The sequence below is a fragment of the Bubalus kerabau genome, chromosome 19, assembly GCF_029407905.1.
Source record: "Bubalus kerabau isolate K-KA32 ecotype Philippines breed swamp buffalo chromosome 19, PCC_UOA_SB_1v2, whole genome shotgun sequence".
Lineage (NCBI taxonomy): Eukaryota > Metazoa > Chordata > Mammalia > Artiodactyla > Bovidae > Bubalus > Bubalus kerabau.
This window is the reverse complement of record NC_073642.1, coordinates 36,602,598-36,613,963: the sequence shown is the minus strand read 5'-3', so window position 1 is coordinate 36,613,963 and position 11,366 is coordinate 36,602,598. Positions and strand designations below refer to the sequence as shown.

At 38.1% G+C, this 11,366-nt stretch overlaps 1 long non-coding RNA gene across 1 annotated transcript in view; it reads left to right on the top strand.

Annotated features, from left to right (window-relative positions):
• The first annotated feature begins 627 nt into the window (after positions 1 to 627).
• The window catches only part of LOC129634344 (uncharacterized), a 36,892-nt gene continuing 26,153 nt past the window's right edge, over positions 628 to 11,366 (top strand). Inside the window, exon 1 of the long non-coding RNA XR_008705568.1 lies at positions 628 to 1,481. This is a non-coding gene — a long non-coding RNA (uncharacterized LOC129634344). The remainder of the gene's footprint in view (positions 1,482 to 11,366) is intronic.

The window sequence follows — 11,366 nt, the reverse complement described above, 5'->3', positions numbered from 1 at the left end:
TGAAGTGACTTAGCAGCAGCAGCAGCAGCAGTCTGACCCTAAAGTCATGTCCTTATACCTGGAGAGCAAGTTCTTTTTCATCCTACTGTCTACTTTCTCAAGCAACTCAAGGGGGGTGCAGAGTGGCAGCTTTAGTTTTAGATGAGGGGGTGCTTTTGAACCTCTTTCAGGGCTTTGAATCTGAATTAATTGATCATTTGATATTTATGAAGGAGTCAGTGCTGGTGAAAAGAGGTTGTGTCTAGGAGATAGAAGGGGTTCTATTTTCTTAGTGCTGTGTTGACTAGATTACAGAGTTAACTATCTAATTGCCAATTTTAGAAAAACCAAAAACTCTGTGACAGTTATGAAGTAGGTTGAAAATATGGAATAAGTCTGTATCCATCTTCACCTTCCCTTCCAGATGCCACTGGATTTAGATGAGCAGCTCCTTGGAGACAGAGACTCACTCCCTGCTTGTCCAGGACCAGTTTATCAACACAAAATTAATTTTCTCTACACCTGTTCATTTCATGGGGAGACTGAGAATAAGAAGATAATCTCTGTAGACTTCCAAAGGTAAGATGCTGCTGAATGCTTGATTTTTTTTCACAGAAAGTAATAAATGGAAGTGCCTAAAATTAATACATAGTTTTCAAAACAGAACCTTGGAGACACCTTTGATAAGCAGACGCTGACTTAACTGAAAACAAATACATGGGGCTTCCAAAGCTGAGAAACAAAAGCCTGGGTTTCTCTGCCCAGTTAAACAGTTACATTTCAGAAGAGGCAACCACAAGTGGTAAAAAAAATTTTTTTCTTTAAATCTATAGGGAAAAGATGTCTGATACTATCCTCAGCTTTTTGGTCTTTTTAGTTCATTTTCCAAATCTATACAAAAAGACAGTGAGAATACAGTAGAAAAATGTGTCCAGGAAGGAAATAAGTGCATTGGGGAATTGAATGAAAATGATAAAAATCACTCACATTTCTTTATTGTAATAATTAAATATGAAGTGGAGTGGAGAGTGGCAGATGAATTCTAATAGTAATTGAATTAGCACTTAGGAGTTATCTTATCTGCATTGCCACAATTCAAAAGTTCCACAGTTGTTTTCTCTCAGTCCGTATTATACTAATTACGCCTCTCATGCATCCTGGTGTTGACCGAAGTAGTTAGTATGCATGGAGAGGCGCCCAGCTCTCCTAAAGAGGTCTGGTCAGTACTGACTCCACATCCTCCTTGAAAATGCCATCTGCTTCTTGCGTACACCGCCATGGGGGACCCTTCCCTCCCGCTTTTGGAAAAAAGAACATATGTTTCTATTTGATATGATAGATGGTCAGGGAGAAGGGGCAGACCCGGAAGTGCATCAGCATCCCCTTCCGGGACGCGCTCGGCTGCCACCGTCTAACAAGTTTGTCTTGGTTTCTGTGTTTGAGAAAATCCTGAACTTCGGTTCTTGTCAACTCCATCTCCAAAAGTATCTGATTCTCTGAAAGTAAGTTCTCTCTCTTTTGTGTATCTTCGGGGATCCCAACTAGTGCATGTTGTTCGTGCAAGATATACTTGCTGATAACTTATTTGAACGTGGATATTTGTTATAAAATTATTCCTCCTTTAATATTGTTTTAGTATGCAATATATTCATTTCATGGAGAGGAGAACATTATTAACCCATGTTTTCCAGTCAGTTTTAATTATTCTGCCTCTGATCATCATACTTTGTTTTGGTTGGGAAATATAATGAAAGGTGATTCTGACTATATAGAAGTTCTTTCCAATTTGACTATATGGAGAAGTATTTGTTTTGTTTTAGCAGTATCTAGTTGGAAGGCTGAATTTGAGGAGTGGGAATTTTGCTTGCTAGAATCTTTCTCTCTTACTGTTCTGCTGTAATAGTTACAGCAAAAAAAAAAAAAAAAAAAAAAAAAAGAGGGGGTATTAACTACATTTAACCTAAGGCTTCCTCTTAGTATCTTCTGCTTTTGTTAGGTCCATACCATTTCTGTCCTTTATTGTGCCCATCATTGCATGGAATGTTCCCTTGATATCTCTTAATTTCTTGAAGAGATCTCTAGTCTTTCCCATTCTATTGTTTTCCTCTATTTCTTTGCATTGATCACTTAGGAAGGCTTTCTTATCTCTCCTAGCTATTCTTTGGAACTCTGCATTCAAATGGGTATATCTTTCCTTTTCTCCTTTGCCTTTAGGTTCTTTTCTCAGCTATTTGTAAGGCTACCTCAGATGACCATTTTGCCTTTTTGCATTTGTTTTTTCTTGGGTATGGTCCTGATCACTGCCTCCTTTACAATGTTAGGAACCTCCATCCATAGTTCTTCAGGCACTCTGTCTTTGCCAGTGGACCACGTTTTGTCAGAACACTCCACCATTACCCACTGTCTTGGATGGCCCTACACAGCATGGCTCATAGTTTCATTGGATTAGACAAGGCTGTGGTCTAATCAGTTTGATTCAGTTCAGTTCAGTACAGTCACTAAGTCGTGTCTGACTCTTTGCGACCCCATGAACCACAGCACGCCAGGCCTCCCTGTCCATCACCAACTCCCAGAGTTTACCCAAACCCATGTCCATTGCGGAGAAGGCAATGGCAACCCACTTCAGTACTCTTGCCTGGAAAATCCCATGGATGGAGGAGCCTGGTAGGCTGCAGTCCATGGGGTCGCTAAGAGTTGGGCACAACTGAGCGACTTCACTTTCATTTTTCACTTTAATGCTTTAGAGAAGGAAATGGCAACCCACTCCAGTGTTCTTGCCTGGAGAATCCAGGGACAGGGGAGCCTGGTGGGCTGCCATCTATGGGGTCGCACAGAGTCGGACATGACTGAAGCGACTTTGCAGCAGCAGCAGCATGTCAATTGAGTTGGTGATGCCATCCAACCACCTCATCCTCTGTCGTTCCCTTCTCCTCCTGCCCTCAATCTTTCCCAGCATCAGGGTCTTTTCCAGTTCTAACTGTTGCTTCCTGACCTGCATACAGGTTTCTCAAGAGGCAGGTAAAGTGGTCTTTTATCCCCATCTCTTTCAGAATTTTCCACAGTTTATTGTGATCCACACAGTCAAAGGCTTTGGCATAGTCAATAAAGCAGAAATACATGTTTTTCTGGAACTCTCTTGCTTTTTCCATGATCCAGCAGATGTTGACAATTTGATCTCTGTTCCTCTGCCTTTTCTAAAACCAGCTTGAACATCTGGAAGTTCCTGGTTTATGTATTGCTGAAGCCTGGCTTGGAGAATTTTGAGCATTACTTTACTAGCATGTGAGATGAGTGCAATTGTGCAGTAGTTTGAGCATTCTTTGGCATTGCCTTTCTTAGGAATTGGAATGAAAACTGACCTTTTCCAGTCCTATGGCCACTGCTGAGTTTTCCAAATTTGCTGACGTATTGAGTGCAGCACTTTAACAGCATCATCTTCCAGGATTTGAAATAGCTTAACTGGAATTCCATCACCTCCACTAGCTTTGTTCGTAGTGATGCTTCCTAAGGCCCACTTGACTTCAGACTCCAGGATGTCTGGCTCTAGGTGAGTGTGAGTGATCACATCATTGTGATTATCTGGGTTGTGAAGATCTTTTTTGTACAGTTCTTCTGTGTATTCTTGCCACCTCTTCTTAGTATCTTCTGCTTCTGTTAGGTCCCTACTGTTTCTGTCCTTTATTGAGCTCATCTTTGCATGAAATGTTGCCTTGGTATCTCTTATTTTCTTGAAGAGATCTCTAATCTTTCCCATTCTATTGTTTTCCTCTCTTTCTTTGCATTGACCACTGAGGAAGGCTTTCTCATCTCTCCTTGCTATTCTTTGGAACTCTGCATTCAGATAGGTATATCTTTCCTTTTCTCCTTTGCTTTTCACTTCTCTTCTTTTCACAGCTATTTGTAAGGCCTCCTCAGACAGCCATTTTGCTTTTTTGCGTTTCTTTTTCTTGGGGATCGTCTTGATTCCTGTCTCCAGTAGAATGTCATGAACCTCTGTCCATAGTTCATCAGGCACTCTGTCTATCAGATCTAGTCCCTTAAATCTATTTCTCACTTCCACTGTATAGTCATAAGGGATTTAATTGAGGTCAGTTTGATTAGTTTTCTGTGATCGTGGTTTTCTTTCTCTGTCCTCTGATAAGGGATAAGGATAAGAGGCTTAAGGAGGCTTCCTGATGGCAGAGACTGACTGAGCAGGGAAACTGGGTCTTGTTCTGATGGGTGGGGCCATGCTCCCTAAATCTTTAATCCAAGTGTACTGGAGTGGGTTGCTATTTTCTACTCCAGGGGTTCTTCCAGACCCAGGGATTGAACCCTCATTTTCTGCAGTGCTAGGCGGATTCTTTACCCCTGCTCCACTTGGGAAGCCCCGTCTATATCACTGCAACTAGTTTACTCCAAAAGTCATTCTCTGCCATTGTTATTTGACTCATAAATCGTTCTGTCTTGTCTATTACCCTTAGTTTCTGGCCAGACTGAGATTCAATCAAGAATAGATTTTCAGTCTCCATTGAGACCCCAAACTTAATTTTCACATTCTGATCTACCAAAATGTAGACCAGACTGAGAAACGATGCCTACAACCCTGCCATTCAATAAAATGGATATTGGAGATAACAAGACTTTTTAGAATGAGAAGCACTAATTTCAAAGTATACTTACATTTTAATCTTTAAAATATTTCTTGGTATTTTAAAATGGTTCCAAAATAAGATATAAGATGTCAGTTTTGGCAATCTTTGATAGAAGGGCTAACCTGCCATAAAGTAAAAATACGATCCTGAATAACTTGATTAGATCATCTGTATTTATCAAATTCATTACTTACTAAATCTACCTCCTTGCCTAGACTTGATGGACAAGGCAGTAAGTGTACAGGCTTCAGAAAGAACAAAACTGTAAATGTTGTAACAGAATGAAAGATTTAACACCAAACAGTGTGATTAACTAATGGAGCTGCATTGCAAATGGCAGTGCAACAGGAAAATCTTTGCAATATTGTGAGAAAAAAAAATATTAAGATGGGTAAAATGTATTAAATTCTACAAATGAGAAGGAAAAAAGTTGCAAGGAAGAAAACTTAAATTCTAGTGCAGGAAAATCAGCTTAGTGAAAATTGAAAATGCATGTAATAAAACTAATTCAAGCAGGATAGTAATCTTGTGTAAAAAAGATAAAAGCATGTTAAAGCCTGATTGTAAAATATTAATGTGCTAAACCATCATAAAACTTCACATATGCCCTTTAGCGATAGTATTGTTCATGATGATAAAAACTTATTTGCAAATTCTTCTTTTATGAAGTCTGGAAACAGAAAATCTGAAAAACGACTTATGTAGACATCTACGGTGTGTAAAAGACAGGAAATGGTGAAGGTTAATGAGGTTCAGGGTAACTAGTCTCTTGACATTTAGTTATGTGACCATATCAAGGACCCTCTGCAGGCTGTGAGTGTGATGATTCCATGTAATAGAGTTTGCACCCTAATAAACTTGGGGTATTCTTAACTCTATTCCTGGTATACTGATGGCCCAGAATGCTCTTGGAATTACATTTACCTTGGTTCACTATAAACTATAAGGCACCTTCATCCCTAGACTTTATCTTTCCACTGAAGCTCTATTTATGGAAAGCAAAGAGAATATGTATCCATCCTTATTTTGCTTTTGTGTTATTTTATTACTGGTTTTAAATTGCAGGGCTAGATTTGCTGAAATTCTGTGATAGCTCAAGGCATTGTTTTTGTGTAATAGAGATAGCATTGTATAGCAGGAAGAACTGAACTAGATGGTGAAATTGGCTTGACCTGTATGTTTATACCACTTACAATAGGATATTGATTAGTTTATCAAACTTCTCTGGGTCATGCATGCTTCATAAGAAAAATGCATAAACACACAAATAGGAATAATAAGTAATAATTGAAGTCACTCAGTTGTGTCTGACTCTTTGTGACCCCATGGACTGTAGCTTGCCAGGCTGCTCTGTCCATGGGGTTTTCCAGGCAAGAGTACTAGAATGGGTTGCCATTTCCTTCTCCAGGGGATCTTCCAGACCCAGGGATTGAACCCAGGTTTCCTGCATTACAACGAGGCTCTTTGCCATCTGAGCTACCAGGGAAGCTGCCTCTAAAATTTCTGTCATGCTTCATGTGCTCAAATGTAATAAAATGTATTAAAATGTTTTCTATTACTAGGGTTTTCTCTGCTTAGAAAGTTCTACTGTCTGACCTCCCACACATTTCAAGATTCATTCATCCATTTTTATGTAACTGGAATATTTCCCTTCTTCCCCTATATTTAAGCAAATTCTGTTTATGTCTTGAGGTCCAGACTACATCCTACTTCCTCTATGAAGCATTTTCTAACTGCTCTATTACACAGTGATCAATCTCTGGACTATGTTCCTTCTCTGAACTTTTGTTATAATTAATGCCTTTCCTTTTCTGGTTGAATCATGTTTTGTTTCCCCCTTGATAGTGGGAACAATGACTTGTACTTCTCTTGTATCTCACCTTCCTTACAACACCCTAAAATATTTAGCATGTTACTACAGTCTATACTCTCTTATATATTAATAATTAAGAGATAATCCTTAATAAATCATGGTTAGCATGAATAAGCTTAAGACAAGCTCCTGTGGTCATGTCACACTGAATACTATTTGGATTAAACCACCAATAAATAGAAGCATTTGTAATATATTATTTCTAGATTAGGTGAAGAAGCGCCTTGGACATGATAGATCAATAGATAGAAAAAACTCCAGACAATTAAATGAAGTTTACTTTTATCATTTTTAAGACTTTTCAAACACTGTTGACTTTGGGAAAACATAAGCATATATTGGCAGTGATTTAGTTCTCCATTTGACATCATAGATCCATATTCTGTTTCTTCTTATTTAGGATTTATGTTTTCAGATACCATGAAATTTAAATAATCTGACTATGTTTTGCAGACCTCTTTTTTTTTTTTTTTTTTAGGAATGTTTATTAGCAGAAGGCATTAGGAGCTGCATTAGTGTTGTCCAGAGAAACAAAACCAATAGGATAGATCAGATAAATAATAGATAGGGGATGACAGATAGGCAGATAATTGGTGATAAGAAGAGATTTATTAGAGAATTGACTTACTCAGTTATGGAAGCATAGATGTCCCAAGATCTGCTCTCTGTAAGCTGGAGACCCTGAAAAATTGCTAGTGTAATTCAACCTGAGCCTTAAGGTCCGAGAACCAGAGCAGTCAATGTCCAAGGGCAGGAGCTGTCTCAACTCAGAAGGAGCACATTTACCCTTCTCACGTTTTGGTTCTATTCAAGCCCTTAGTGGATTGTATGATGCCTGCCCACATTGGTGAAGTCCATCTGCTTTATTCAGCCTCTACTACTCAATTTAAATGTTAATCTTTTCTGAAGACACACTGGAAATAATATTTTACCAGCTATCTGGGTGTTCCTTAGCCCAGTGAAACTGATCCATAAAATTAACCATCACAGTAGCCATGTTGATCACAGGAAGAGACCTTGTAAGTCTGTGACACCAGTTAAAAACGTGAGATTTTTGTAGAATGAAGTATATTTAGCACTTGATTGTATGTTGTTTGTATTGGCTGCTAATGTCTTACATGTCTGATCTTCCCAGCCCAGTTGTAAGCACCTCTAGGTGTTTCTTTCACTGTTTCTAACAATGTTTGATGCTTACTGTTGACATATAGTGGAAAATATCGGTTTAGTAATTAGGAGACTGAGTCCTAACCCAACTCTATCTCTTACTAAATCCAGTGAGGCGAGACAAACTACAAATAACACTTAACTTCAGTTTTGTTTTCTATTAAGTGACAATAATTATACTTACCTTGATTAATTCATAGGCTCATGCTAAGGCTTGAATGAGCTATCAGATCTCAACAGTCCTGTTGAGTTTTAAAGTCCTATACAGAAATTAAGTGCTATTATTCTGATAGCTGACATCCAAAAGTAGTTTTTATTTTGTGTGGTATTATTATAATGAGATTGGTAGCTAAATATTTGGTTCTCTGAAATAATTTTTTGTTCATGATATGAAAAATAAGCAGTTTCTATATCAGCACCATTTTTCTAGATTCCATATACATGCAGTAATATATGATATTTGTTTTTCTCTTGCTTACTTACTGCATTCTGTATTACAGGCTCTAACTTCATCCACATCAATACAAATGACTCAATTTCATTCCTTTTTAATGGCCAAGTAATATTCTATTGTATATATGTACCACATCTTCTTTATCTGTTCACTTAGTAGTAGACATCTAGGTTGCTTCCACGTCCTGGCTATTGTGAATAGAACTGCAGTCAACATTGGGGTACCTATATCTTTTCGAGTTACAGTTTTCCCACTGTATATGCTCAGTTGTGGGAATGCTGGGTCATATGACAGTTCTATTTTTTAGTTTTTTAAGGGATCTTCATGCTGTTCTCCACAGTGGCTCTATCAGTTTACATTCCCAGGGTAGGAGGGTTGCCTTTTCTCCACACCATCTCCAGCATTTATTGTTTGTAGATCTTTTTGATGATGGCCATTCTGATGGGTGTGAGCAGAGCCAGACTAGAGATGCAGATGTGGAGAACAGATCTGTGGACACAGGAGGGGAAGACCAAAGGATGGGATGAATTGAGAGTGTAGCATTGACAATATACACTACCATGTGTAATATAGATAGCTAGTGGGAAGCAGCTAAATAACACAGGGAGCTCAGCTCAGTGCTCTGTTATGATCTAGGTGGGTGGGATGGGGGCTTGGGAGGAAGGTCCTAGAGGGAGAGGATATATGCATACATATGGCTGATTCATGTTGTACAGCAGAAACTAACATTGTAAAGCAATTATGTTCCAATAAAAATCAGTTTCTAAAATATTTCATGTAATTCTAATTGTAGTTTATAGACCATGAGAATTGAAAATATAATTTTATATATTTCCTCATATTGATGAGATAAAACCCGTTTTATCTTCTGAAGAAAATGTTTCTTAAGCAGAATATTTTTCATAATTCCAACATCTAGATTCATGGAATTTCCCATAAAGGTGAGAGATGATATACTAGTTTTTCCCAAATCTCTTTCAACACATATTTTGAAAACCTGAAAAATTCTAATTAAAACCATTAAAATTTTCATTGCTAACATTTTTATTCTCTATTCTTATTTTCTGAGGATTAATAAAATATTATGACTCAATATGGAACTCTACTAAAGAACTTCTTCATTGCCTGTAGGTGAGTGGAGGCAAATTCCAGTGACTATATTGTTGAGTATAGTATAGCCAAAGGAAGGAATATATGTAAGTTTTGATTTTTTTTTTTCTCCTAAGAAGTCAGCAGAAGGGTTAATGTAAAAACTTTCCTATTCTTGGTCACTGGATGCCTAGTATAAAATTCCAGAACTAGAATTATGCCAAGGCAGTGTGTCAGGCATTTGTTAAAAAAAAAAAAAAGTTCTTCTTTGCCATTACAAGCCAACTCATTCCTATATTAGTGAATCATAAATAAAAGAACACAGAATATATCAGAAACAGAGGAAGGAAGAAATTTTAAAACTTTCTTCTATTTCATGTCTTTATCCTTCCCTTAACAGCCAGACTTCTTAATTACGGAAGAGTACGTTTAATAAGACATTTTTCTTTTCTTGTTTTCTGGTTCCAACGTGAGGCACATGGGATCTTAGTTCCCCAGCCAGAACCAGGGATAGAACCTGTGCCCCATGCAATCCACGGAGTCCTAACCACTCTACTGCCAGGAATTCCCAGACGCTTTTCATTATACAAAAAGCTGTCCCAGTCCCATGACACTACTGGAACTTCTTCTACTGAAAGTCATATATGCTTTTTTTTTTTTTCCAGTAAAACAAATGGAAACTTCTTAGAACTCAACTTACTTGAAATCTCAGCAACATTGAACACCATTGATGACCTCCTTCTTTTTGAAGTACTTTCTTCTTTTGACCTCAGTGACACCCAATTCCCCATGTCCCTGGTTGTTCCTTTTACAGGCATCCCTTTCTCTGCCTGAAGATCAAATGTTTATTTTATTGAGGGTTCTGTTCTCTTCTAGACTTACATAATTTTCCTGTGGGAAATCTCATTCAACATTTATATGCTGATGACTCTTAATACAACAGAAACTCCTTCCTGAGTTTTAAACTCAGAAAGCCTAACTGCCTTCAGCTCATGTGTATTTTCCTGCCCTACTTCAAACTTAAATTGTTCAAAAGTGAATTTAGTATCTTCATCAACTCCAGAGTCTACTCTCCCTTCTCTGTTCTCTGTCTCAATAAATAGTATCATCATCCATCTGCTTGCCCAAGCTGGCCACTTGGTGAAATCTTCATCTGCACTTTTTCCCTCCCTGCCTCATGTCCAACCTGTATCAGTTGTTTTTTTTTTTTTTTAATTTTTCTGCCTGAAAAGTCTTCAGTCTCTGCTTCTCTCTGTCTTTAATTTCAGGCCTGTATGAATAGTACTGTGACCCAGGGAAAGGAAGTGTGGAGAACTTGAGTCCCCTCAGTCTTTGATATATCCTGTCACTTCCATATTTCCCTGGGACCAGAAAAGCAGTAAAATAATTCCAGATTAGATGTACATAATATTTTTAAGAGCCACTGATCTCCTGCACAGATTGGGAAGACTAACATAAAGCAGCAGCCTAAATTTCAGAGTCCTTTAGGTTTGAGGTTAAATTGTGTGGCCCAACTGTGTCATACTTTTGTCCCATTGACTGCCCTTCCACAGATCTGGCCACCATCACCTCTCACCTGGATCACCTTTGCAACCTCCTAACAAGTATTTCTGCCTATAGATTTACACCTCTGGTCTATGTTTCACACTGCAGTTAGAGTGACCCAGAAGTATTTGAGAATGAAAAGAAAACAAATAACTGTAAATATTTTAGAGGCTTTGGCATGTGAAAACTCATCCCAAATAAGAAGATTTAGTTGGTTGTAAAAAATTCCTGGATATATAAATGCCCATTAACTATCAGAAAGTTCTTTTTCTATCACACTGTAAAACAAAACTCTTATCCTAACTTAAAAAACAGTGCTAGATACTACTGTCTTATTTCTTAAACACTTTGTTTCATTAGGCCAATCGTTTGTCTTTCTGTGAGATGTATCACTTCTAAAGCTAAAAAAAAAACCCCCAAACTAGCAATGACAATATTCTTTCAATGACCCTATATTGTATGTTTGTATATAACCACATATGGGGCTTCCCTGGTGGCTCATTTGGTAAAGAATCCTCCTGTAATGCCAGAGACCTGGGTTTGATCCCTGGATCAGAAAGATCAGCTGGAGAAGGGATAGGCTAGTCACTCCAGTATTCTGGCCTGGAGAATCACAGGACTGAGTGAC